The 26,573-nt window shown below is 43.2% G+C and overlaps 1 protein-coding gene and 1 long non-coding RNA gene across 7 annotated transcripts in view; one reads left to right on the top strand and one right to left on the bottom strand.

Moving 5' to 3' along the window:
- Nucleotides 1-26,573, top strand: part of GRID1 (glutamate ionotropic receptor delta type subunit 1) — a 700,182-nt gene that overhangs the window by 122,342 nt on the left and 551,267 nt on the right. The window lies entirely within an intron of this gene.
- On the bottom strand, nt 13,288-24,481 carry LOC309371208. Its single transcript, XR_014168911.1, has 3 exons — nt 24,304-24,481; nt 21,957-22,075; nt 13,288-14,799 (listed from the first exon to the last, which is right to left on the bottom strand). It is a non-coding gene; the product is annotated as an uncharacterized lncRNA (long non-coding RNA).

Below are 26,573 nucleotides of genomic sequence, written 5' to 3'. Positions count from 1 at the left end.
GGTGGGAGGATGGGTTATCATATCTTATTCTCTTTCTGTGTTGCTTTTGAGGTCTGTTCCAAGAGAATAAAGTTTAGCCCTTGTGTTCCCCACGTTCCTGTGGCATTTGCATAACCTAGTGACCTGATTTGGGGCAGGGGGAAATAGACGTCCACTGACAAGCAAGATCGTTTCCTCCTCAGCCACCATTGTCTGCTTGTTCGCCAGCCATTTTGCCAGAAGACTGTGGCCAAAGCATTTCACAATTCATCACAATGGTAGGGGTTCTTCACCATCAACCTACACGAGGGGTAGCCAACAGGAAGTGTAGCTGGACTCCAGCTCCCATCCGCCCCAGTCAGCATTGCCAGTGGGCAAGGATAATAATAAATAATAATAAATTTTTATTTATATCCCACCCTCCCCAGACGAAGCCGGGCTCAGAGTTGTAGTTCAGCAAAAGCCGGATGGCCTCACTTTGGCTACCCTTGACCTATAGAATTGGGTTAGCAGCTTTCCTCCCAGCTTTCGCCTGGGGGTGTTTTGTTCCCTTCCCATTTACAGGCAGGCCAGCAAAGAACTTAGATGTGAACAATGATAAAATACATAATATTACATGTCCTGTTCCTGCAACCCTGGATCTGACCCATTGTGTACATGGGCTTTTGGTGCCCTAATTCCAAATATCTAAGCAGTCCTTGAAGCCAGAGGCCAGGCAGTTATGTTATTGTCGTTTAGTCGTGTCCGACTCTTCATGACCCCATGGACCAGAGCACACCAGGCACTTCTGTCTTCCACTGTCTCATGCAGTAAAACTCATGCTGGTAGCTTCAAGAACACTGTCCAACCATCTCATCCTCTGTCGTCCCCTTCTCCTTGTGCCCTCCATCTTTCCCAACATCAGGATCTTTTCCAGGGAGTCTTCTCTTCTCATGAGGTGGCCAAAGTATTGGAGCCTCAGCTTCACGATCTGTCCTTCCAGTGAGCACTCAGGGCTGATTTCCTTAAGAATGGAGAGGTTTGAGCTTCTTGCAGTCCATGGGACTCTCAAGAGTCTCCTCCAGCACCATAATTCAACAGCAGGAACTGGCAAGCCACTCCAGTATCCCTGGCAAGAAAACTCCATGGACAAAAACAACAGGCAGTTATAGTTCTTTCCAAAAAGACCCAAGCAGCCCCCCCCCCTGGGCCCATACTAAAAGCTGCTTGTAGGTAGATTGTGCCTGGCTATGAGGTTTTAGGGAGATCAGGGCAGGGGAAGTGAAATTGCACCCTCTGTGAAATAGAGACCTCCCCATGAAGTCCTGTCAAAAGCCCAAACCTCTACACCATATTACCCATGTTTCCTGGAAGGTGTATTGTTGGAGCTTATGGTGGCAGCAAGGAATTATCTCATTGCTGAGATTTGGTGTTAGTAGGCAAATATTAAAATACTAATACTAAAATAGGCAAATACTAATTTATTTATTTTTAAATCATTTTTCTTTTTGGGGTGTGTGTCCATGCTTGCTTACACATTGGTAGAAGTATTTATTTAATGCTTAACCTTGAATTGCTGGTATCATTTAAATGCCTGTAATTGCAACTTCTGGAGCTGAGATGATTAATTGGTAGCTAAATGACTGATAAGTGATAATATAAAGAAGGAAAATATGAAGAAGGAAAAGGGACCTGATGGCTGTTAAGTATTCATGACTCAGCAGCGATATCATTTAATTTCTAAAGGACTGCCCCCCCCCCCAGATCTATGCAACTTATTTTATTACAAAGTGTTCCTCTACACACTATTCCACAATGGGCCATGGTGATTGGGGCCAGCTAAAGACAGACACTGTCCTGGAGCAGAGTTCAAAAAGAAAGGAGTTTTCTGAATCCAATCCCATGCCATTTATAACACTTGAACTTCCTTTTAGGATCCCTTGAGTATTGTTGCAATGTGGGTGCTTCAAAAGAAGCCTCCACCATTTTGTGTAAAGTAGGTTCGGAATCCTTGTCAGATGACTGATCTAAATTTGACAGCTAATAATAATAATAATAATAATAATAATAATAATAATAATAATAATTTGTATGCCACCCATCTGAGTGGGTTACCAGTCACTGGGTAGCTTCCAATGAATTAAAACACATTATGGCATTACTCAGTTCTGTCTTTGTTTGAAGTTGTAAATTTTTCAGATCCTTATAAATCTTTTTTTTAAAAAAAAATTATTGAATTTTGGTTAAATATTCTGTGAAGCCTGGTGTCTACCTTCCCTCTTTAATCATGGGGGCCATTGATAGCCATGGCAGAAGTGAAGCCTTCCCCACTCATCAGTTCTACAGGAGTCAGGGTCAAACATGTCCACATATATTTTATTAAGGCAGAGGCACCCCCTGCCATGCAATACTTTACAGAAGACATATTCACCTGCCCTTCCCATTATGTCATATAGCCTTTCTTTCCCAACAGACCTTGTGCTGTAGTTCTAGATGTCTCTGAACAGGAACAGGAAGTGTCACCACAATGGTAAACGTCCTAGCTGCCTAGGGGCCAAGACTACAATGGAATCCATTGTGTTTGCTATGGGGAGCAGAGACCTTAATGTGATCTGGGAGCATGCTCAGTGCTTCTGAGAAAAATTGGACTATGGAGAGTCCTAGAAGACTGCCATTTTTGTAATATGCACAACACACTTGTTACTCGTTATTGTTCAAATAAGTTCATGATTTTAATATTTGACCAACCTTTTATAAGTAGGCAGATTTTGATGGTGGAAACTTCCACCTACTTCATTTCAGGATTTCTTTGGAGCAGGGAAAGGCTGATTTTTAAAGGGTGGCATGTTGAGCTCTTGTGAGTCGTCCACCTCTTTTATGCCCTTTCCAAGTAAGGGTTCAGAGCTGCATTTCATAATTAAAACTTAAGTACCTGTTGTGTTTGGAAAGCCTACACGTGGCTTTTGATAAACCGGCTAATGAACAATAAAGTTTAATTGGGTGTATTATTGTGCAGTACACATGAACATCTAAATGTAAGACTGAAAGCAGAGTGCAATGAATGCAAAATAACGCATGAAATTGAGTAACTTTGTTGCTGTTAAACTACAGCTTTGTCACCACACCCAGCCACCCAGAACTCAACTTTTTCTAGCCGTTCAGTTCTCATTAAGGAAGCAGTAAAGCAGGTTTTCTTCCCCTGTAGATTAAAAAACCCCACATTTCCTAAGCAATTCAAAAGAGATTACTAGTGAATGTATATAAAAGTGTGTGTGTGTGTATTGTTGTAACACAGGAATGAAGAACCTGTGACCCTCCACGTGTTTGAACTACAACTCCCATCCTCCCTAACTACTGGCTCTGCTGGCTGGGGTTGATGGCACTGAAGTCCAACAACGCCTGGAGGTTACTAGTTCCCCCATCCCTAATTTAATTTCAAACAGTGTTTCTAGAACTTGTTTGCCAAGGTTGGAGTCTCTGGGGCTTGGAGTACAAACCTCTGAGTCTGGGACCCAACCTACAGAACTACCGTAGACTGTGTCTGCTTGAGTCATAGAAGCAGTGGCGTACCGTGGGGGTGCAGGGGGGGCCGGCCGCACCGGGCGCAACATCTGGGGGTTAGGGTTAGGGGGCACAAATCCACGGGTTAGGGGGTGCAAATTACTTGCCTTGCCCCAGGTGCTGACAACCCACGCTACGCCACTGCATAGAAGCATAGCGTCCTTGAGTCATTTTCAGGTGCAGTGGGGAACAGCAGTCCACAACACCAGCCTCTGTGACTGGCCAATAGTAGCCTCTGGAGAAGGCCATGCCTGGTATTAAAGAGCCTGGCTTTCTGTATTTCCCTGATCAACAGAGTAGTTGATACCTTCGACTTGCTCCATCCATCTCAGTAAATTTACCTCTTGGACTGGGGAACGGAGAACACGCCCTCTAATTTTGAGTGAGACCTTCCCTCTAGTTCTAGCCTGACCTCAACACCCACTCCTTTCACTCCAGTTAATGTTTCTTCCTTGTGTCCACCCAACATATTACTAAGTTTACCTTCACAGATTTACACTTTACATCCTTCTTCTTAAATACACGAGCAGCTCACAAATTGTATTTCACTAAGGTGCTCCATAACATGGGAGCTCCCAGTGATCCAGATCTGGACCACGCTGTGGCATATATCTCCAATACATTATGCCTTGTTACTTAAAATAATTACATAATGATTGAGGCTCAAGGTAGATGTCATTCTGGGAGATGTGTGGTCGTCTCTTGCGTGTGTGTCTGTGTTTTAAAGGGTAAATGCAACTGCGGAGGGACTTGGCTCAGAATGGGGCTGAAGCACATCGGGAAAATGGATTTAATATTCTCCATTTGCTCTCTTTTCCCAATCTGAATTCTACTCTCCCTCGCTGCAACATGCTATTTGCCATAAAGGGAGAAAGCTACAGGTACCCATTTGGAAACAGCCCCATGATAGAGCTGAAATGGGGTGTGTGTGTTGTTCACTGATTCATCAAGTTCCAGTTCCAGTTTTGCATGTTAAATTTGAATGAGAAATTTGTGAAAGTCAAAATATGCTTTGTGTATTTATTATATTTGCACCCTCTGCTAGCCTGTAGGATCAGGGAAGATTTTCACACTTTTTCCAAATGCAAACACTTGCATCGCCAGGTGACTTGTCCTGGCCTTGGCAAGAAGTCCATGGGGCCTGATGGGGCAAGGAAGTAGGTAGGGAAGCTGCAAGTGAGCAACCTCCTCCAGTTTGGGAGTGGCCTTTTATTCTTCCCGAGCCAGATTGCTCCTCCCACACTCTTGCCCACTTCTTGGAGAGTGAAAGGCCTTAAAGGGACAGACTTGTGATCTGAGCACTCTTCCTCCTCCCTGACAACTCCCTCAAGGCTCATTACCTGTGCTGACAGGATGACTTGGGGCTGAAGATCCCTGGCCAGGAGGAATTCAGTACATTGAATTTTTTTTTGGGGGGGGGGCAGTCAGATTCTTGGTGGCCTACAGCTCAAGGACTCCCAAGTCAGTGGGCTCTGTCCTTGTCATGACATCAGGTCCTGGGTTGCTTTCCAGAATGTCTTCCATTGGTCTGATGGATCTGACCTGCCCCTTGTTTGAGTTGGAGCCCAGGCTGCTTCACAGGGAGGCAGCCCTGCCAATCCTTAAACTGTTTGGCATTGTATGATTGTTCTGACTCCACACAGTGTAAAATCAAATGTTCACTTGTTTAGATATCTTTTTGTTCATCTACCAAATACCACTCAATGCTAAATACCATTCCATGCCAGCTGTCAAATACTGTCAGGTATCAGATGTCATATAGCATATTCAGTTAATGTTGGCAAATGTGAATTTCTTCTAGTGAATATTTCACACTGGAGTTTGGCAAGGGGTAATTTTTGGAAGCAGCTTTTGTTTCCATTTCTATCACGATTTCCTTTTTGCCTGAAAGATGGCTGTGGATGTGGTGCTCTCCATGGTGCTGACTCTCCTGTCTTTTTAAGGTTGGCAGTCACAACATGCAGAGCCACAGTTGTGCTCATTGGCCAGGACTGGAGGAATGCTGGGGTGATGTTAGCATATTGCTCTCCCTCAGCTGGATGGAACACCGGGGTGCTATCATCAATGTCCTTGGCCCCGCAAAGGCTAAAAGAGACAGATGCTGTAGAGCAGTACAGAAAACATGTGGCTGAGAATATGATTTAAAGTTCCAGTTGTAAAGGTTTTCACCTGCTGGAAACCTGGGATCCCTGTCACTAATGCATGTTAGGGGGCGCATTTGGGGCACATTTAGAAAGTGTTTAACTGATATTGCAAAAAGTTCGCTCAACCATACTTCACCCACTGTCCTTTTCTCCCTGCTTTCTCTCTGTAGCAAGGAACCTCAGGCTCTTCAAATACTGTTAGATTGCATTATCCCTGACCATTGACCATTCTAGCTGAGGCAGATGGAAGCTGGGGTCAAACAATATCTGCAAGCCCACATGTTTCTCTTTTCTATGTGTCAGACTTTGGAAAGAGATGCATTTCTTCAATGTACACCCGAGCTTCATTCAAAAAAATCATTCATCTCTTCTCCAATGGATCTTATGCTTATGTGACAATATAAAATGGTTATCTGGAATTTTACGCCCTTGGTTGGAGAATGGGGGAAAAGACCCCTCAGCTATCCATTCTCTCCCCCCCCCCATTTCCATTTGGCACACATACATTAAATCGATCTGTGTCCCAGACAGCTCTTTCTAATTGGGTCTCTGCTTCCATTTCTCATTATTATACTTTTAGCAGAATTGAAACTAGGGAGGTGGGGGTGGTCTGTCAAGACTCATTCAGTCAAATATATCACTGTGCCAGGAGCCAACCTTGGTGTATTCCCACCAAGTTAAACATGCAGTGCTGAGCTGCACTGAGGTTTAAAAAAAAGAAAGAAAGAAAAGTGTTGTAAGCTTGTCCCAGGTAATGTAAATTGTATGATGATTTCAGAGAGTTTGGGTGCTCCTGGGACCACTTTGTATGTTGCTGCAGTGGTACAAGAGCTGCTTCCCCAGGGCTTCTTCCTGTCCTGCCGTAGTCGAGATAGCTCTGCCCATCGGCTTTCAGATAATGTGGGCTCTCCCCATCCATAAATAGCACCCTTCTGTCTGAGTGATGATCAAGAAACTGTGAATTCTTTTAAATCTAATGACCCAGCTGGTATGTTGTGAAGCCTGAGATGGTACTCAACAGCAGCCAAGTAGGAGGAGGGCCCCCACATTCTTATCTCTGGGAGATGTGAGATTGTCACCAAGGAAGAATCAGAATCAAGTTACAGTGGTACCTCAGGTTACATACGCTTCAGGTTACATACGCTTCAGGTTACAGACTCCGCTAACCCAGAAATAGTGCTTCAGGTTAAGAACTTTGCTTCAGGATGAGAACAGAAATCGTGGTCTGGCAGCGCGGCAGCAGCAGGAGGCCCCATTAGCTAAAGTGGTGCTTCAGGTTAAGAACAGTTTCAGGTTAAGAACAGACCTCCGGAAAGAATTAAGTACTTAACCCGAGGTACCACTGTAGCGTGCAGCTATTGTATGGCATGTTGGATTGAACTACCACCTGCCACAGCTGCCACCACTCTCAGGTAACAAGGCTGGTCTCTTTCCTCCTTGACGGCCAGTCTGTAGTGGTGCTCAGCAATGACTGTAACAGTGTTTGAGCACATACATTGCCTGCAGAATACGTCCAGGTTCAATTCCTGCCATTTCTAGTTACAAGGATTTGGTTGCGAGTGATGGGAAGGACCTTTGCCTGAAACTCCTGAGCCACTGCTAGTCAAAGTAGGCACTGCTCTGTCTGGGTTAGAAGAACAAATAATCTGACCTGGTATAAGGCAGCTTTCAACATTCCTAGCAGTGGAGATGGAGTAGGTGCCACAGATTCCATGCCTAACCAGCTGCATCAGTGATTTAAAAGAGAGGTAGGTAGCCGAGTTGGTCTGCTGTAGTCGAAACAAAATAATATCTGAAGAAGTGTGCATGCACATGAAAGCTTATACCAATCACAAACTTAGTTGGTCTCTAAGGTGCTACTGGAAGGATTTTTTTATTATTATTTTAAAAGAGAGGGAGAGAGTTGCTGGTCTGGTGTGCAGTCATGCACACATCAGGAGTAAGTGAAAGTTTGCAGCTGATCAACTGGCTAAAAGAGGCACTGTTCATGATATGTGGGTGGAACTCATAAAAGCTAAGTGAAACAAAATGGTATTGCTGTTGCTTCTTCCTTCCTCCAGATCTTTGCTTCAAATTTGCCTTTACCCTGACCTCTTAGTAATCATCCTCAGCCACATCAAAGCCTCTGTGCATCTGCATTGACATAAATGCAATTTAAACTTTTCCTTCTTCCATTATCACTGTCATTGTTTAGATTGTAAGTTCCCAATAGCAGGGATCTGCTTGTGTTGTGCTGGAATAGTATTTTATTGCAGACCTAAGTCTTGCTGCCTTATAAAACTCCACGAAAAGACTTAAAAGACACATACACTGAAGGGTTCTGTTCTGCGTTGTTGCCAGACTAGGTTTCAGTTAAAGGTTGACACCAATGAACTCTCCTTTTGATCAACTAGTTTTGGCTGTTGGCCACAGTGTTCCAGTCTTGAGCCTTGCTTGTCACAACACACTTTCTCCTCACGTTTGCCTGTAAGGTACACCTCTGTTTTGACTATCTTCTATAGATCCGTATTTTCCTAAACTGCACATAGACATGTAAGGGTTTTCTTGTCATTGGATCCTGGTGTTTCATCCCAGCTATGCCACTGGTACCTAGTTTGGGCAAGAATGATGCGTCCATCCAGTATCTATTTTATCAGATTCCAGCTTACCACCCACTATTAATAGCTTTTCAGTATTAACACTCAGCCAAGATGGGCTGTTCACCCACTTGTACCGTCATTCTTTCTATTCCCTGTGAAGTATAACCCTGCAATAAGGAAAGACTAGGCTTGACTTCAGGACACTTATCTGTGAAATTAATGTTGTAGGCCAGTTCTCAATTTTACCACAGTTTTTATGGTTAAATTTCTTTATTTGCTTTTGATGTGGGTTGATTTGTTTTCAGAATTGCTTTCACTGCAGATTCCACCCCCCATACTTTAATAGAAATATTAAGCTTTTCTGAATTCCCATCAATTGCTAGGTTCCTGAAGTCAAGAAGTTTTACAGATGTCAGATCTTTTATGTCCCATTCCTTAGGTTTAAAGAAAAAGGGCATTCACCACTGTGGTTTTCTTGGACAAGCCACAGTCATCTGTGTTCTATAATCTCTGTTTTAAACTACTATCATTCATTGTACATGGGACTGCCCTTGAAGGCTGCTTGGAAACAGCAGTAAAAAAGATTAAGGACCCCTGACAGTTAAGTCCAGTCGTGAACGGCTCTGGGGTTGTGGCGCTCACCTTGCTTTACTGGCCGAGGGAGCCAACGTTTGTCCACAGACACTTTTTCCAGGTCATGACTAAGCCGCTTCTGGTGAAACCAGAGCCGTGCACGGAAACACCATTTACTTTCCTGCCAGAGCAGTACCTATTTATCTACTTGCACTTTGACATGCTTTCGAACTGCTAGGTTGGCAGGAGCAGGGACAGAGCAATGGGAGCTATCTCTGGCTAACAGAAACGTATCTCATTGGTTTTAAAACAGCTCCTCTGGCTGATGCTAATTTTAGGTCTCAATTCAAAGTGTTGGTGCTTATCTTTAAAGTGCTTGTGTGACTTGGAAGCAAGATCCCTGAAGAATCACGTCCCATATGACTTTAGCATAGGGGTGGGCTTATACTTGGAGGCCCTTTTCCAGTTGCCCCCACCTTTGGAGATTAAGCAGTAGGCAAGTTGGGTAGATGTTCTTCTCTGTTGGCGCACCTTTCTATTGAAAGCCGTTCCCTAAGGTGTCTCATTCAGTGCCGACTTTTTCAGGTCTTTTCCAATACCAGGTCAAAGACCTTCTCATTTCCCCAGGCCTTTTAAAATCTCAGGTGAATGTGGTTTTATCTGCAAGAAAGGGTGAAGCTACCATTAGCTCCTAGCCACAATGATTATACTTTGTCTCCATGGCAGAATGCTTCAAAATATCAGTTGGTGGAGAGGAGAGGAGAGGAGAGGAGAGGAGAGGAGAGTGCTTTTGTTCTCAGGTCTGTCTTGCGGGCTTCCCCTGGGCATCTGGTTGGCCACTCTGAGAACAGGATACTGGACTAGATGGGCCACCAGCTGGATCCAGCAGAGCTATTCTTATTTTATTTTTATAGGTCAGATTTTAACTTTATTTAAACAAATTAAATATCTCCTTTAATTCTTACAAGGTTGATGGATATCTATATATCTGTATCTATAGGCATTCTACTTGCATGCGACTGCAGGAGATAAATGAATAAAGAAAATCACACCAGGAAATGGTGGGAGACAGTTGGAGAATCCTCGTGGCTCGCGAGGAGACCCTCTCTGGAGCCTGTAGGGTGCATCAGTGAGGCCAGAGGAAGTCCCAAAGAGACTAGGGGATCAGTGGGGCTTTGTTTAGGCTGCTCAGCCTCCCCGTCTAACAGCTGGTTTATGAAATAGCGCAACAGCAGCAGCAGCTCTCCCACACATCCTCTAGTCTCCAGCTGGCCCCAGAGCTTCAACTCTAGATATCTGGTTCTGGATTTGAGAGGGAGAGGGAGCTGGAGAGCAGGGGAAAATACACATTGAAGGCTTTTTGGAGGCTTTTTAGAGGGTGCTTCCCACTTTAAGCAATTTCACTTATACATGCATGGACCTAGAATGTAACCCCATGTAAGTAGGGGGCACCTTTATATAGGCATACATCCCACCCTAAACAAGCCCCTTTGGCAAGCCTCAGAAGAATTCCTGAATGCCTCAGAGGACTTTTCAAAGACGCTGGCACTGATTCAGTTTTGAATCAATTCGTAGAGCTTTTACAGAGAGCAAGGATAATTAACCTCTTTAGCTTTGATCCCTGTGGTAAACATCCTGTAAATGTATAGTACCTCTTTTTATTTGGGGCATACTGAGAACCTGTTAAGTTAGGTTTAATGGATACTGGGCTGGGGTCCACACGCAGTGTAAACTAACGAAGGACAAATATTGTAATAAGTTGCATCGGTAGAATAAGCCTGCTTAGTTGGCTGCTCAGCCTGCTGGTGAAAGTTCAGCTTTGAGTTTCTAAGGCCTTTAGGCCTGTGATTAAATGATAAGCGGTCTGAGCTGCATTTGATAAATTAATAAATATTCTACCATGTTCCTTGGCTCTTTAGTAAGGGTAGAAGTTTGGATGTCTTGCCATTTTCATTCCAGGACATAATTCCCTGAAACATTTCACTGTTCTTTAATTCTTTTTACTGGCACATTGCCTCACAAATATTCAGAACTGGAGAACAGGAGCTTGACCCATATTTTGAAATTGTGCACTTGATTTTTTTTTTTTACGTATTTATTAAAATGCAGGATATTTAGATCTAGTTACAGGTAGGTAGCTGTGTTGGTCTGCCGTAGTCAAAACAAACAAACAAAATTCCTTCCAGTAGCACCTTAGAGACCAACTAAGTTTGTATGAGCTTTGGTATGAGCTTTCATGTGCATATACACTTCTTCAGATATTTAGAGTTAGTCGTGATAAAAAAATAATTGCATGGGATTGGCGTTGGAGTTTCACTACCTCCCCTTCCTTCATTCCCATCTCTGTTTTGCTGAAACCATTGTTATAAAATATTTTCATCTGGGCTTAGCTGAAATGACTCAGTATTCTCTCCCTTTCCCTTTTTTTCCTTACATTGAAAAATGCCTTCCTTGTTTGACTTTCTTTTTTTGTATATTTCAACTAAATTCAACTAAATACAACTAAATACAACTATTTCAACTATCTTTTCTTGATAGTCCACACTACAGGGACTGCTATCTTTCTTTTTTAAAGTTTTGTTAATGATTTCCCAACATACAAACATTTTACATACATTGGATTTCAAAGCAGGCACCACAATCCAACACCCAAGAACCCAAGAGTAGAGTTTCCCATAGTACTTGTGTTCCGGTGGATGGGGGTGGGAATCTACAGCAACATCTCAACTGTCCTCGTTCCAGACTGAATATTAGGCTGGATGGAACCATATTAATGTAGCATTTGCATGTTTTTGCCAGCAAGTCATTGCCAGTAGTGGACACACTTGTGGGATGTAGAAACCTACGAAAGAATTCAAGTTGTTCCTTAGAGATATTTCTTATCCCTGGATATTTCGGTGTTCAGGTAGACAGGATCCTATTTGAGTAAGTCATAGCTGAGAGTAACAGGAGAAAGGTACTGAAAAGATAGCACAAATTGCTGCTGCTTATTATTGCATTTATTTTTATTAATTAGACAATTTGCTTATTGCCAAGCATTTCTTGGGCTCCATTATTACTGCAGATGTTGACAGCAGCCACGAAATTAAAAGACGCCTGCTTCTGGGGAGAAAAGCAATGACAAACCTAGACAGCATCTTAAAAAGCAGAGACATCACCTTGCCAACAAAGGTCCGTATAGTAAAAGCTATGGTTTTCCCAGTAGTGATGTATGGAAGTGAGAGCTGGACCATAAAGAAGGCTGATTGCCAAAGAATTGATGCTGGAGACTCTTGAGAGTCCCATGGACTGCAAGAAGATTAAACCTATCCATTCTTAAGGAAATCAGCACTGAGTGCTCACTGGAAGGACAGATCATGAAGCTGAGGCTCCAATACTTTGGCCACCTCATGAGAAGAGAAGACTCCCTGGAAAAGACCCTGATGTTGGGAAAGATGGAGGGCACAAGGAGAAGGGGACGACAGAGGACAAGATGGTTGGACAGTGTTCTTGAAGCTACCAACATGAGTTTGACCAAACTGTGGGAGGCAGTGGAAGATATGAGTGCCTGGAGTGTTCTGGTTCATGGGGTCATGAAGAGTTGGACACGAATAAACGACTAAACAACAACAACAAAGCATTTATCTCTTTGTTGAGAGTATATATTTTTCTGTGAGTATGCTGACTATTTTATTTAGTCTCATATTTGAGGAAGGGCCTTAACTCAGTGGTAGAGCATCTTATTTACATGCAGAAGGTTTCTGGTTCTACCCCACAATGTCTCTAGGTAGGGCTGGGAATTGACCCGGTCTGAAGTCTTGGAGAGTCACTGCCAGTCAGTGTGGACACTACTAAGCTCAATGGAGCAGCTGCCTATTTTCCAATTACATAAGATACTTGATGAGCTCCTTTCAAACATGAGAAATTTCACTGGCAGCATGTGATTACTTACATGCTTCTGCCTTTGCATTGGCCTCTGTGCAATGAGCCAGGGCTGTATCGCACAGCTTTTAATGCAACGAGAGCAAGCTGTGTGCAAAAGCTTAAATATCACCTCCTTGGAGATGGAGTATTGTTGGTGAGACAATTGAATTGTTACAAGTTGTAGACATGGCAAAGGGACTTGGATTTGCAAGCTTGTTGTTTTTCTGTCAACACCGAGACATGAAATGCTTCATTTGACTGAGTTTCTGTATTTGGTTTTTACAAGCTGTGAGGGAGAATCATACCTTAAGGGACAAGGAATTAGAGCCTCTTGCCCTTCCAATTGCTGGTTCAAATCCAGCTCAAGTCAGCAGAGAGTTTTAAAATGCTACCATTTCAATGGGTTCTTTGAAGCAGAGAAGTCGGGCCGGCTCTTGAGCCTGCTTTTTAATGTCCATGTTACAAATGTTTCACAATATTGTGTGCTGGGGTTTCTTATATAGGAATACGGAAATTTAGCTCTAGTAACTGGAAACTGTGTCTGAAAACACACACAAAAAAACTATTGATTTGTTTTAAAAAATATTTTAATTACACTGTAATAAACAACAGAAGGGGGTAGGAGGAAAAGAATACAACCAAGTTGCCATTCTCTGACATAAATTTAATATACACCCACCACTGCTTTCAGGAGAGAGTGTTATTGATTGTACCCCACTAAAAGAGGCCACAAGGCCACCTTTAAAATTAAGGACCGAGTAAAGAGGAAAGCCATTGTCTGGTGCCTAAAAATAGAAAAAAAAATGGTGCCAAGCATGCCTCCCTGAGGAGAACATTCCACTGAAAAGGCCTTCTGGTGCGGGCACACTAAGCAAGGCTACCTGTATTATCTTCATTATCTGTATTATCATGTTGTCTGTAACACATTTTCCAGAATGTGCCTTCACTCCATTCAGCACTCAGGCTCCATATTTGCTGGAACAGATCATTGACCTTCTCTAATTCCTTACAATATTTATTAATTCAGTTAACCTGGCAGCTAGGAAACTGGCCTTGCACCAGGCTAGCCTCTTTGTTTATGAAGCCTTTCTCCAGGGGCTCAGGAAGAGATCTTTCACATCACCGCTTTCTGAAACCAGAGATGCCAAGGCTTGAACCTGGAGTCTTCTAGATGCAGGTCAAGTGCCCTATCACTGAGCTATATACTCCCTGCCCAATAGTTCACCATCCACTCATCTTGTCCATGCTACTGTGACCATCAGTACGCTGCAGGTATGAGTTTGTATGTTCTCTGATTTCGGGAAGGTTCTTCCTCAAAGAAGATATTCTGTCAAAATGTTTTGGGCAGTTGCACTTGTATTATCAAAATCAGCAACCTGCACCTGTTTCAGAATGGCTTTCTTTCTTTCTTTGCCAAAAGAGAGAGAGTAAGCAATGAGAATTGGAGATCAGCAAAATGCAGGAGAGTTGCTTGATTTCATTGGGAATTACTTCTAAGTAGGCTTAGGAATGCATTTCTGTACAGTATGTGCTGATGCTGTAGATGAAAAGGGAGTGACAGGGGTGACTGGCCACAAAATTGTAAGGATATATAATCTTGCCTCTTTGCTCATATCAGTATTCTAGGAATTTAGGAGGGAGACACATGTGTCTGGACTTCCTTGATAATCAGTTTCTTTGCACTCTCTTGTTTTTTTTTCTATGCTAAGCTTTGCCTTCTGCTGTTAATCTCATGAATAAATGCATGGCTCAGTTTCTGGTTGTGTTGCATTGTACTTCCTGTGGCAGTTAAGCTGGATTTACCTCTCGGAAGATGAACCTTTGGAAGTGTGAATCTCTTATTCTCAGAAGGAATGGCATCAGAAATTTATTATTCAAGGATCCGTTTAATACATTTAGAAGAATCAAGTGGAGAAGCTGCTTCTGGACTCCACTACTTCAAGCAGAAACAGGAAGGTGGCATCACCAAATCCTCCTGTAGACTACAATTCACATAATCCTTGGCCATTGGCCATGTTGGCTGGGGCTGATGGGAGTTGGAGTTGGAAGGCCAGAAGGTTCTCCATCCCTGGTCTATACATCTAAAAGAAAATGAACAAATGGGGAGTCAGATTCAATGTGGTCTTCTTCTTCTTAGGACATTTCCCCCTTGTTTGTAGGGAAAGTTTCTTTTTTCTTCTCCTTACCATGGTGGACATTCCAATACACCACACCTGAAGTGATACAACCCAGGAGAAGCTTTACTACTTGAGTCTGCCCCTAATCTTAATACTAGTATTAATTGAGAGATATTTTATTATTCTTAGAGGTACAGTGTATTTATTGTCTGACTGGGCTCCCCTTCAATAAATTTATCTTTATTTCCAACACATTTCTGGCCACTGATAAATAAATATTCAATACCAGCCAACTCAATAAGTCAGTTCTTTTGTGAATATACAAACAGGAAAGAGCAAAAACTGAGCAGGGAAGCAAGGGAGCTAAACTACTGCGTAATATTTTATAGGATTTTGACAAGCCAGTAGTTGGGCAACATAGACAAATGGCATTAGGAAACTTGTCCGGGGAGTTTGATCTTTTAGCTTATCATTTGTAGATAGGAAACATCATAATTCCTGTCTGTCAGGAATGGCACCTTCTATTATTACCAATATATATGCAAGGGAAATAACAGAAAGATTCCGAACTGCAGAGTGAAAATCTTTTGTCTGGATAGGGCTGGGTCCTGCGCTGCTTAGGGTTCAGAGGCACTCTTGGCCTCAGGGCAAATAGTCGCAGCCATGGAAGTTTTACATTAGAGCTACCTACATGAGGGCTTTAGTGTATGTAATTGATAAACGTACCGTATTTTTCGCCCCATAGGACACACTTTCCCCCCTCCAAAAATGAAGGGGAAATGTGTGTGCGTCCTATGGGACGAACGCAGGCTTTCGCTGAAGCCTGGAGAGCGAGAGGCATCGGTACGCACCGACCCCTCTCGCTCTCCAGGTTTCAGGAAGCTATCCGCAAGCCTTGCAAGCCTGGCGGGAGTTCCTGTGGGCTCACAAGGCTTGCGGGCAGCAGCCTGCAGCCCCGGCGAGTGTCCGCAAGCCTTGCGCGCCCGGCGGGAGGTCCCGCCGGGTGCGCGAGGCTTCGGGCGGCAGCTTGCCGCCCGCAGCCCAAAGCACGCGGAGCCCTCCGGAGGGTGCCCCATGCTTTGGGCAGGTGTGCGCAAGGCTTGGGGCAGCAGCTGCGGCTGGGGGGGGGATAATTTTTTTTATTCATTCCCCCCCAAAAAAACCCCCGAGGTGCGTCCTATGGGCCGGTGCGCCCTTTAGGACGAAAAATAGAGCAGTTACAATGAGAAGGGGGGGGGGGAGAGAGTCAAGTGGCACAGCCCATAAAATGGTTCAGATGTACAACTCACCACAGAGATGCGGTGACATAAAGAGCATTTTTGAGAGTTAATACAAATCGAGAACTCTCATGTTGATGGTTGTGACCATTTAAAGTCTGAATAAAGTCATGATGTGTGAGCAAACGAAAGGTAAACAGCAACCCTTGCACATGTAGGGGAAAAACCAGGACATGATTCTTACCATACTGCCTTGCCCGGATTTCATTATATGGTTGGTTCCTTTGCCAACATGGCGGGAGTAATTTTCAGCCATTCATTTATCCCCAGTAAGCCATGCTGGGGAAATGGTGAACTTTTATGAAATGTAAACAACCATAAGAAAATTATGCTTCTGGATTGGGAAGCATTGAAGCAAGTAGTACATCAGAAGCTGCCTGTGATGGCCTGGGAATCCGATTCAGAGGCTGAACCGGAGGAATCCCAGCCTGCACAGGAGTCCCCACCTCCAGGGCCAGCTGAACTGGGGCAGGGCCTTGATTCTGAAGCGCCTGCACCTCAGGAGCAGGCACCAGGTGAATCCACTCTGGCTCCGGAGGTAGTTGAGGACTCAGTGCCTACAGGTGAGTCTCCCCCTGGGTCCAGTAACCCTCCAGCCTCTCCTGAGCTGCAGAGGCTCAGGGCAGAGAGGCGAAGGGAACTGGTTTCTCCCAGGAGGAGTGCTCGCCCTAAGGCCAGGAGAGGCGGGTCTCCTGGGGGCCGGACCGCCCCTGGCCTCAGAGAAGATAAAGGCCAGTCAGCCCTGTCCCAGGTTGCGGGAGCAACGTCCTTGAAGAGCTGTTTTGGCCAGCACCCAGTCCAGTTCCCACAGAGTTTCTGTCCTTGCCCGGCTCTTCGCTGTGGACCCCGCTTCGCCCCGCTTCTGCCGACCCTCGACTCAGGTCCTGGACCTCGCCCCACGGTAACCTCCCCTCTGGACCAGCACACTGCCTTTGACCAAGTCAGAGCATTCAGTCTCTGTATTTTCTACACATCCTTGCAGCGACTGTCCAGGATTTCAGGCAGGGAGAGGCGAGTGGGTGAATGGAGATGTTGGTATTGAGGTAGCAAATTGACCGAGGTGAGCCCATATCTGCCTCTGACACCTTTTTTGCTTTCCTCCTGTTCAGAATGCTGGGAGCACCTTGATAACTTTTGCTTTGCCTTACCTGGAGAGCACTATTTTTGCAGGAATTTACGACTTTGAATTGAACATAGTGAATCTGTCACTACCGGTAAATTTTGTCAGTGTTGTGAAGCATCTGAAATCATTGCAGCATGGCTGGAAGATTCAGACATAGTTTGTTGGCTTATTATACCAGCTGCCCCTTAGGACAGTCTAAGGTTTCCTCCCTCCCTCCCTCCTTCCCCTTTTATTATTTTTATTTTTATTAAAAAAAACACATGCAAAAATTGCCTGTGGCACATTCTGCAAGACAGAAAGGAAATGACTTTGCCATGACCTCTCCTGTAGCAGCCCATGCGATAAATAGATCACAAAGGGCTCAAGTGTGTCTTGTATTCAGAGAGAGATGCATTGTTCACATTGCAGACAAAATGTTCCGCCGTTCATTCATATGCTGGCAGTGTGCATTTCCACTCCCCCTCCTCTCTGTTAAAAGTAATAAAAAGGGAAGGAAAGTGTAGCATCACGTACATTACTATTCAAGCTCAGTCAGTGTGGGTAGCTGACGCCTTGCTCACTGAAGCCGTCATGCATGCTCATCTCATTGGAAAGGATGCCTTATTAAAGTGTATCACTAAATAATAAAAAAGAATAGTTGAATAATAACCAAGGATTAATAGGTAGGTCAAGCTGCAGAAGACCAATGAGCTTTCTGGAGGTTGGGTCATGCTTGAGTCTGAGAAGTACAATACTGTTCCTTTTCTTCTGTTTTCTTCACTTGGGAGTGTCTTGCTCCTGGGAAGCACCAGTTTGCAGACCGGAAGGCTTTGTGGAATGCAGTGATGAACAACATGGTCACACAAAAAATGGGTGCTGGCTGTACAAGACAACCTATGAGAGTATTGACATCTTTTGATTTCAGAAGCACTGCCCAGCCCAGGCAGGGATAGGGTTTGAAAGTGAAGCTTGAGGAAATCAAATGGACTAGAGATGGAGCCAGGAATGAACAGGTTGACACTTGACAGAATATTCTTGCTCATGGGCTGAAAAACAACAACAACAACAACAGTAGTATTAGTAGTAGTAGTAGTAGTAGTAATTTATAGCCTGTCCATCTGGCTGGGTTTCCCCAGCCACTCTGGGTGGCTTCCAGCAGAATATTAAAAATAGAATCAAACATTAAAAACATCTCTGCAGTTTGCAGTTTAGCGGATTTCCAGACCCTAAAGGTTATCTGACAGAACAGATTGGACTGGTAAAACCTTGGCTGGTTGGTCACTCGAATAATATCATTTCAAACAACAATGTGATCATAATAATTGCTTTTATGGTTGATTGCAGTGTAAATTGAGTAACTGATTCAAATAAAGTGGTTTCAGGGACCATGTATGTTTGCTTATTTTGATCACTTGTACTTGATCAGTGGTTTTTTTTTTTTTAAAAAGATTGCATTTCAAAGATCCTGGACTGCATCCTGAATGGAATAAGGAACACTTATTTATTTATTTATTTATTTATTTATTTATTTATTTATTTATTTCAAGGCTGATCCCTTTGGGAACTCTTTGCCGGGTTAGCGTAGTCTGAGTGGGAATTCTTCTGAACTGGTGATGAATGCTGTTAGTATATGCCAGTGGGGGAAAATCAGCAATTAAAAATGATTAAGTAAGTTTAAATATTTATCAAGGTAATATTCATTATGCAGAATAATAATATGGTGGAAGCACTTCAGCAGATTTTAATACATTGCCATATTAACTTGCTCTAATGTTGAAAACAGTTGTACAAAATGCCTTTTATTGGTGCAATATTTGTAATAGGGTGCTTTGCCATTTGTTGCTTTCAACGTGGGTGTCCTTCAGGAGCAATACATGGGAACTGGAATGTGCTTCCAACAGCAGTGAAAATGGGCTCATGGATTTCATTTTTGGATGCTTCATTTGCTTTGAAGATTAGTTTGGGGTTTTTTTGTTTTTTGCTTTACATCTTTTCTCTCTCTCTTTTCCTAAAGCATAGTACTGCAGCACTGTGATTGCAACATGGATCTTTCTGTCTTATTGCTGTGCATTAGCCTGCCATTTCCTCTATTGCAAGGAACTGGTACAATGTCAACAAGCAGAATAAGCTTCAAGGAGCCCAGCACCTCAGTCCAGATATGGAGAATATACCCATGGAATAAATAAACTTTTTTTGCATGGATCTGTTGCTGCTTTAGCAAGAGCCACATGCTAAACAGTGGTGTGTATGTGTGTGTGTGTGTGTGTGTGTGTGTGTGTTACTGTTACTGTTACTACAAAGCCCAATCCAGAAGTCAGTCCTGCATTCATAGCTGCAGTCAAATAATTAGAAATCTATCATGCAAATGAGACAGGGAACAATGGGACTGGTTGTGTTGTTTGCATTAATTTGTCACTTTGAGATATAAATTGGTCTTGCAATGCTGAATCTCCTTTCTAACAAATGTGTACTGCTATCACTGGCCATTGAGCTGGACCAACAAATTTGAGCTTGGTAGATTCCTTTATGAATTTACCTCTTCTGCACTGCTGCACCGATCCGAAATTGACTTAATCACTAGGTTTTGCACTTCCCAGATGTTCCAGTGTTTGAAATGAGTGCAAATACATTTCAAAATACAAAGTTTGAGAGAAGATGCTGAGCAAATGTTTTTAAATATGAATTTTCCTGCAGAATTTTTGAAGTAAAAATTCAAGGTTAATGCAGAACTGAGATGGGATGGACTGATGGGTGAACACTTGTGAAATGGACACGGACTGGGAATAAATTGATTTGGCCACCCTTCATTGGGCCTATGTCCACAGAACCATGGCTAATGGGTTGAATCTTGCAGCATCAAGAACTAAATCTATACAGTTGGATAGATTTGGTGAATGGAATACTGGTTTTGGACTAGGGTGACATGGGTTCTCACTGTGTAGTCTTTAGCAAGCCACTTTTTTAGCAAATCACCTTTGCTGCTCATTGCAGGGTGGATGGGGGCTGAGCGTGCATAGCAATGTAAACAGAGACTTTGGAGTGGGACTTCGTTTTGCATCTGCTCCCTGTCCAGGGAATCATCTTGTGTAGATCAGGGGTAGCTAATGTGGTGCCCCCAGATGTTGCTGAACCACAATTCCTGGTCATTGGCATTGCAGGCTGGGACTGATGGCAGTTGTGAGCCAAGAACATCTGAAAGACTCTAGGTTGACTATGGAAGAGGAGAGAGGCAACTAAAGCAGCTGCCATTTTGGGCCACTGGCATGTATCGTTTGTAAGTTCTAGCCAAGCCATTAAGTCACTTCCATCATTCTTGTTTCCTTAAATCACAGGGCCATGGTAGCTGCAGCTCCAGTCACCTTCCAGTGTTCTTCTCTTGTAGTCAACATGACCAATATCTTGCTGTTTTGGTCTTTCAAAAAATTACTGATAAAGGGAAATGTACGATATTGCAACAAGGGACACGGGTGGCGCTGTGGGTTAAACCACAGAGCCTAGGGCTTGCCGATCAGAAGGTCGGCGGTTCGAATCCCCATGACGGGGTGAGCTCCCGTTGTTCAGTCCCTGCTCCTGCCAACCTAGCAGTTCCAAAGCACGTCAAAGTGCAAGTAGATAAATAGGTACCGCTCTGGCGGGAAGGTAAATGGTGTTTCCGTGCACTGCTCTGGTTCGCCAGAAGCGGCTTAGTCATGCTGGCCACATGACCCGGAAGCTGTATGCCAGCACCGCAACCCCAGAGTCGTCCACGACTGGACCTAACGGTCAGGGGTCCCTTTACCTTTTTACGATATTGTAAACCCATGCTGTTATCCTCATTATCAAAAGCAGGAAAATACATTCAAAACCAGCAGAGAGCCTATCAGCTGACCACTTCTCCCCTTTTCTTTATAGTAGTGAAGTGTACTCACTAACCTGTTCTTCTGCGAAAATTCCAGACGTCAGTTTGGAAGAGGAGGCAGAGGAGCTGCTCCACAGGAGCCTGGAGGAGGCCTCAGTGTTTTCAGTACTTATATATTTCTGTGGGTTCTCAATATTGTTATGGGATGCAGCAGGGAATGTTTGCAAGGAACTGCGAGCTTTATCTTGATCCGAACATGCCTTTGAAATCTCTTGAACTGTTAGAACTTCAAACTGTTTCTTCTTGTTGCTGTTTTGTCCAGTGCAGTCCCAGGGCTGCTGAAGATGCTATACAACCCTGCTTGAGGTCTGTTCAGAGAGGCATGCGTTTGCACACACATACACATACAGCTGCCGGATAGCTCAGTTGGTAGAGCATTAGATTATTACTCTCAGGCTCATGGGTTCAAGCCCCATGTTGGGCAAAAGATTCCTGCATTGCAGGGGGTTGGCCTAGATGATCCTTGTGGTCTCTTTCCAACTCTGTGATTCTGTGATTCTATAAAGAATCATAGAATGCTGGTTTTGAATGTATTCTTATTGCGCTCATAAATTATATTTGTTGGTTATGTTTTCTTGCACTGGATTGGCCAGTGCAACCATGGATGAGATCCACTGTTCAGATCAGACTGATCCGGTCTACTATTGGTGAACAGTGGTTAGAATATCACTCCCTACTTCCTCTCCTTGTCTTCCTTCATATGGACTGCCCATTGCGTTTAATCTCTACTTTTTCTTTAAACGTGGACCATTACTTATTGACATTGCTGTAGGAAAAATAGCATCATATATTATATTGGGAGAAAGTTACTCCCCCCTTTTTGAATGGTTTCATTGTACAGTACCTCTCAGCACGATGGATCCAAACACATTGTAGCACAAGACAGGTTCCGTGCTGGGTAACGTGACTAATACGACACAGCCTGGTATATTATTAATTCCACATTTCACAGTATGTACGCTTCTGTTGGGAAGAGGAAATCTGTGGGCAATGCTGGGTAGATAATTAACAAGTAAAATAACATGCAGAGGGCTGTCTTAGCTCTAACCCTCCGAAGCAAACAAGTTGTTCAGAACGCCTTTTATTTTTTGGGAGGGGAGGGAATAATGCACTTCTCCTGGCAGGCAAGTGCAAAGTTTTGCTTAAACAAAGAGGAATGTAAAAATGAATTTGGGAGCACCGAGAATTAGATCCGTCAAGTTAGGCAAGGCCAAATTGAAAGGCATTATTTGGAGATAAACAGCACGTGGATGCAGTGGCATCTGGACCATAAGAAACTTTGTGCAGTTTTGCAGCATTTTTGAGTTTGTATAGCCATATCTCCCTGGCATTGTGGGATATTACACTTTACTGATAGCCTAAGCAAAACGGCATACACTCTTTATGATTATTTTTAGCTGTTGAGGTTTGGGCATTTGGTAAGTAGTTATGGAAATTGCCTTGCACAGCATATAGAAACACTTGAAAATAAGCATTTGGCATGGGGAAGGAAATCCTCTGCTCTCAGTGTTTGTACACGGTGCTGTTATTTTTAATTGCTGTACTAGAAAAGACACTCATCAAACGACAGTAATGTGTAAGGAAAAATGGGCTATGAAGATGGGCTTTAGCAGAGCTAATGAACAAGCAACAAATCTCACTTCCGTTTCCAGTTGATTGCTGGCTGTGCTCCACCAAGTTTTTCCTTGGCCTCTGCTGTCTCATTTTCTTGCCCCACTTGTCTCTGTCCATTCCCTAATCCCCCTCCCCCCATCATCTCTTTAATCAGTCCTTCTTTCTTACATCCCTAAACTGGTCCTGCCCAAATTCCTTTGTCCTTGCTTCATGTAGAATCATAGAATCATAGAAATGGAGAGTTGGTAGGGACCACGAGCGTCATCTAGTCCAATCCCTGCAATGCAGGAATATTTCACCCAATGTGGGGCTCAGGCACCCACAGGAACTGGGTTGGATATCCATGTCTCGCCTCATATATCTCTGTCCTTTTCCTTTTATTCTTACACTCACTCAACAAAAGCCTATCTTTGCTATTTCCTGACATGTTCCCATTTGAAATTGTACGGGCATCTGGCAACGTACATACATTCTTAATGATTTTTTTATTCTTTGTTTTTTTAAATCCAAATAATTTTTATTGGTTTTCTTGTAAATACAAGAACAACATATAACCACAGTAACTTGTCCAATGGTACATTCTTGAATAATGGACAGACTGCTTTCTTTGTGATTTTGTCCCCCATTGTATGGCGAACCCCTAGATTAGGCATAGCCAACATGGTGGTTGTTGGACTCTAGATGTTGTTGGACTCCCAACTCCCATCAGCCCCAGCCAATGATCAGAAATTATAGGAACTGTAGTCCAAAAATAACTGTTCTTCCCTCTGCCATAGAGATAGTGCATTGCCCAAAACTGCTTGTCCAATATCTTGTTGTGCTGGGTCCCGCCCCCTCCACCCCCACCGCTTATCTCTGCCCATAATCATTCCTGATCCTGGTTTCCCATGTTTGATTTACACATGTCATTGCTCTTGCCCAGGGACCTCTCTCATTCTCACTATCTTCATTAGCACCTACTCTGGACTTATATAAATCCACCAAGGATGCAGAAGTGACCACAAAATGAACAGTCAGGCTGGTGAAGTTAGGGCTGCCATATGTCCGGGATTTCCTGGACATATACAGGATTCGCCTGTAGGAAATAGTGTCTGGGCTAAATTTCCAAAAATCAGGAAAATGTCCAAAAAAACCTGGGCGCATGGCAACCGATGTCAGAATTTCCTTCAAAATAGCTCATAAACTTTGCCAATAAATTTCAACAACTTTTGTGTCTTGATTGTCACTTTTTGAAATATGGCAACTGTAGGTGAAGTGGCATCTTGGGGCTGGGTAGGAAGTGGAGATGAATTATATGACTTTGTTTAGTGACCTCTTCCCTTCAGAGAATTATATTCAGGTGCCTCTTCCCTATTTCTAGACAGTATTTTGACTAAATATCATTTCCAATTAAGGGGAAAGGATGCAATGATTTATTTATTACAATATCGATATCCCACTTCACCGTTAGTTGCAGCCAACAACTCACAGGAAAAAGCAACGGCAGAATAAAACTTAAAGCCAATAAAGCATCTGATCTGCAAAAGCAAATATCATTAAAAGGCTTTTAAAAATCAAATACCATTTAAAAGCTTTACCTGCCGTCTAAACACAAACTGGGCTCTTGGCGAATGCCAAAGTGGGAAGTTGCGGTACTAGAACTTTTCATTTCTGGACTTTGTTGCCACTCACTCCTGAAAGTGAGTCTTGGTGGCCCCTGAGTAAGCCATCCAAAGAAGATATTAGGTCCTGAAAAGGATGGTGTACTGCTTGGTGATGTCACAAAAGCACTGAGCCTTAATGATCAGACAATCTGTGAAAGGAACGCTGGGATTGGTGTACTGGTTGGTGCACTGAGCCTCTGAGAGCAGGCAATTATCTGGTGGCTTGAGGGAGGTTTGTTTGCTGGAGAGTAGACCACTGCTAAGCCTTATGTATGTCTTAGGCTTTGTATGGTAGGTGTAAAAATCCCCCACTTGTAGGCTTTTCTCTAGTAATAAAATGTCGTCAGCAGCAGGTATGATAAATTACAGTCTATTGTGGTAATACCTCTACATTTTTAGACACATTGGAGTCACATTAACCATACTTTATCTCCCAAACCACCTCCTACCTCCACCATCCTAGGTCCAAATTCACTTTGCCAGCTGCTTTACAGACGGAAGTTGTTGCAGTTCTCTTGTTCTCCCCTTCCTCTCTACACTCCTCTTCTCTATTCCCTGATATCTAAGGTGAAATCTTTGCCCTCAAGAGCTAACGAGGACAATGTGAGAGACTTCCTTCCATCCCTTTTAATTTACAGTGGTACCTCGGGTTACAAACGCTTCAGGTTACAGACTCCACTAACCCAGAAATAGTACCTTGAGTTAAGAACTTTGCTTCAGGATGAGAACAGAAATCATGCGGTGTGGCAGCAGCAGGAGGCCCCATTAGCTAAAGTGATACCTCAGAATAAGAACAGTTTCAGGTTAAGAACAGATCTCCGGAACAAATTAAGTTCTTAACCAGAGGTACCACTGTAATGGTGTGTTCTTGGGGCAGTCACTTTCAGAGCATTGCCATTTCTCCAGCTCAGTCTGTAGCATAAAGGAGGGAGGGGAGTGTCAGTTTGGGGGACCAGTGCGGTCTGAGTGGGCAAGAGGGGATTTCTTTTGGGGCTTGAATTAGAATCCAAGTTGGAGAAGAAACTGACTTAGGTAAGACAAGCATCATGAATGAGCTCCTGCGACATGTGCTTCTGAGCCTAAAAAATATGAACCTCTTTGGCATCACTAGTTTGTGTAAAAAAAAAAATTTGTTCCTTAAATTCTCAGCTGAAGTAGATTCAGTGCTGGGGAAGACTATAGCTGTGTAGAAAAAGGCATTAGCTAGAAGCGTACTGCAATAGAAGAATAAAACAGGTGAAATTCTCCCTATGTAACCTTTAAATTCAGCATAACTATTGATGCCCCATGCTCAGTTAATACAGGATGAGATGGAACACATTTAAACAGAAGGAGAATTTGTGGTTGATATACAATACAGTGTCTGTGGAGATATAAGTAGGAGAACCATTTTAGAATATTGTAAAAAAGTGAATAAATGAAACTGCCATCATTTATTCAAAAGCAATTTCTTCACTTTTTGTGCAGCACATAAAGATGTTGTCAGCAAGTTGGGATTTTTACAACATCCTTTAAACAGATCCTGAAGCTTGTTCTTGCAGTTTGAATAGTATTTTATTTTAGCACTAATATATGATATGCATTGAAATACCATAAGTCATCTTGAGCCTATGGGGTGGGACATGGAATAAATGCATATATTTACATCAGATGTAGTGAATGTGCATAATTAAAAACCAAAAATAATATATATTTAAGAGCATTATTTGCGGTTAGCTGTGTGGCTCATACCATCAGTATCACATTGCTTTTCAATTTTTTAGTTTAACAATGATTACGTATTTTTGTCATACAAATGTCCTTACTAAGGTGCTGTCAGATTGAATGAACAGAAGTAAGCAGCCCCCTCAATATGTTTTGAAATAGCAAGACCTAATTTAGGATACACCCCACCCACCTGTCAAAAAGGCCCAGTCTCCTGGCTAGATCCAGTTGCCCACCCTCGGTTAGTATAATGTATTGGGAAATGCCTTGTTGGAAAGAGATATCCTTTTACTATATTGTTTTGCTAGTCTGCATCACAGGGATGTTGCCTTTGTAAGCATAGCTGTATTGTTTCAGAAAAGGGGTTTTTTTGGGGGGGGGGCAGATGGCAACTCCAAAATGCACAGTATTTTTATTAGGACCAGTCAAAGTTAGCAGCAGGCTCTTGGTTTCTCCAGAACACTTCACTGGACAAGATATTACCCGAAACGAGAGGTGGA

The sequence above is a fragment of the Podarcis melisellensis genome (genome assembly GCF_964234715.1).
Source record: "Podarcis melisellensis genome assembly, chromosome: 5".
Classification (NCBI taxonomy): domain Eukaryota; kingdom Metazoa; phylum Chordata; class Lepidosauria; order Squamata; family Lacertidae; genus Podarcis; species Podarcis melisellensis.
This window is presented reverse-complemented; position numbering and strand designations above follow the sequence as displayed.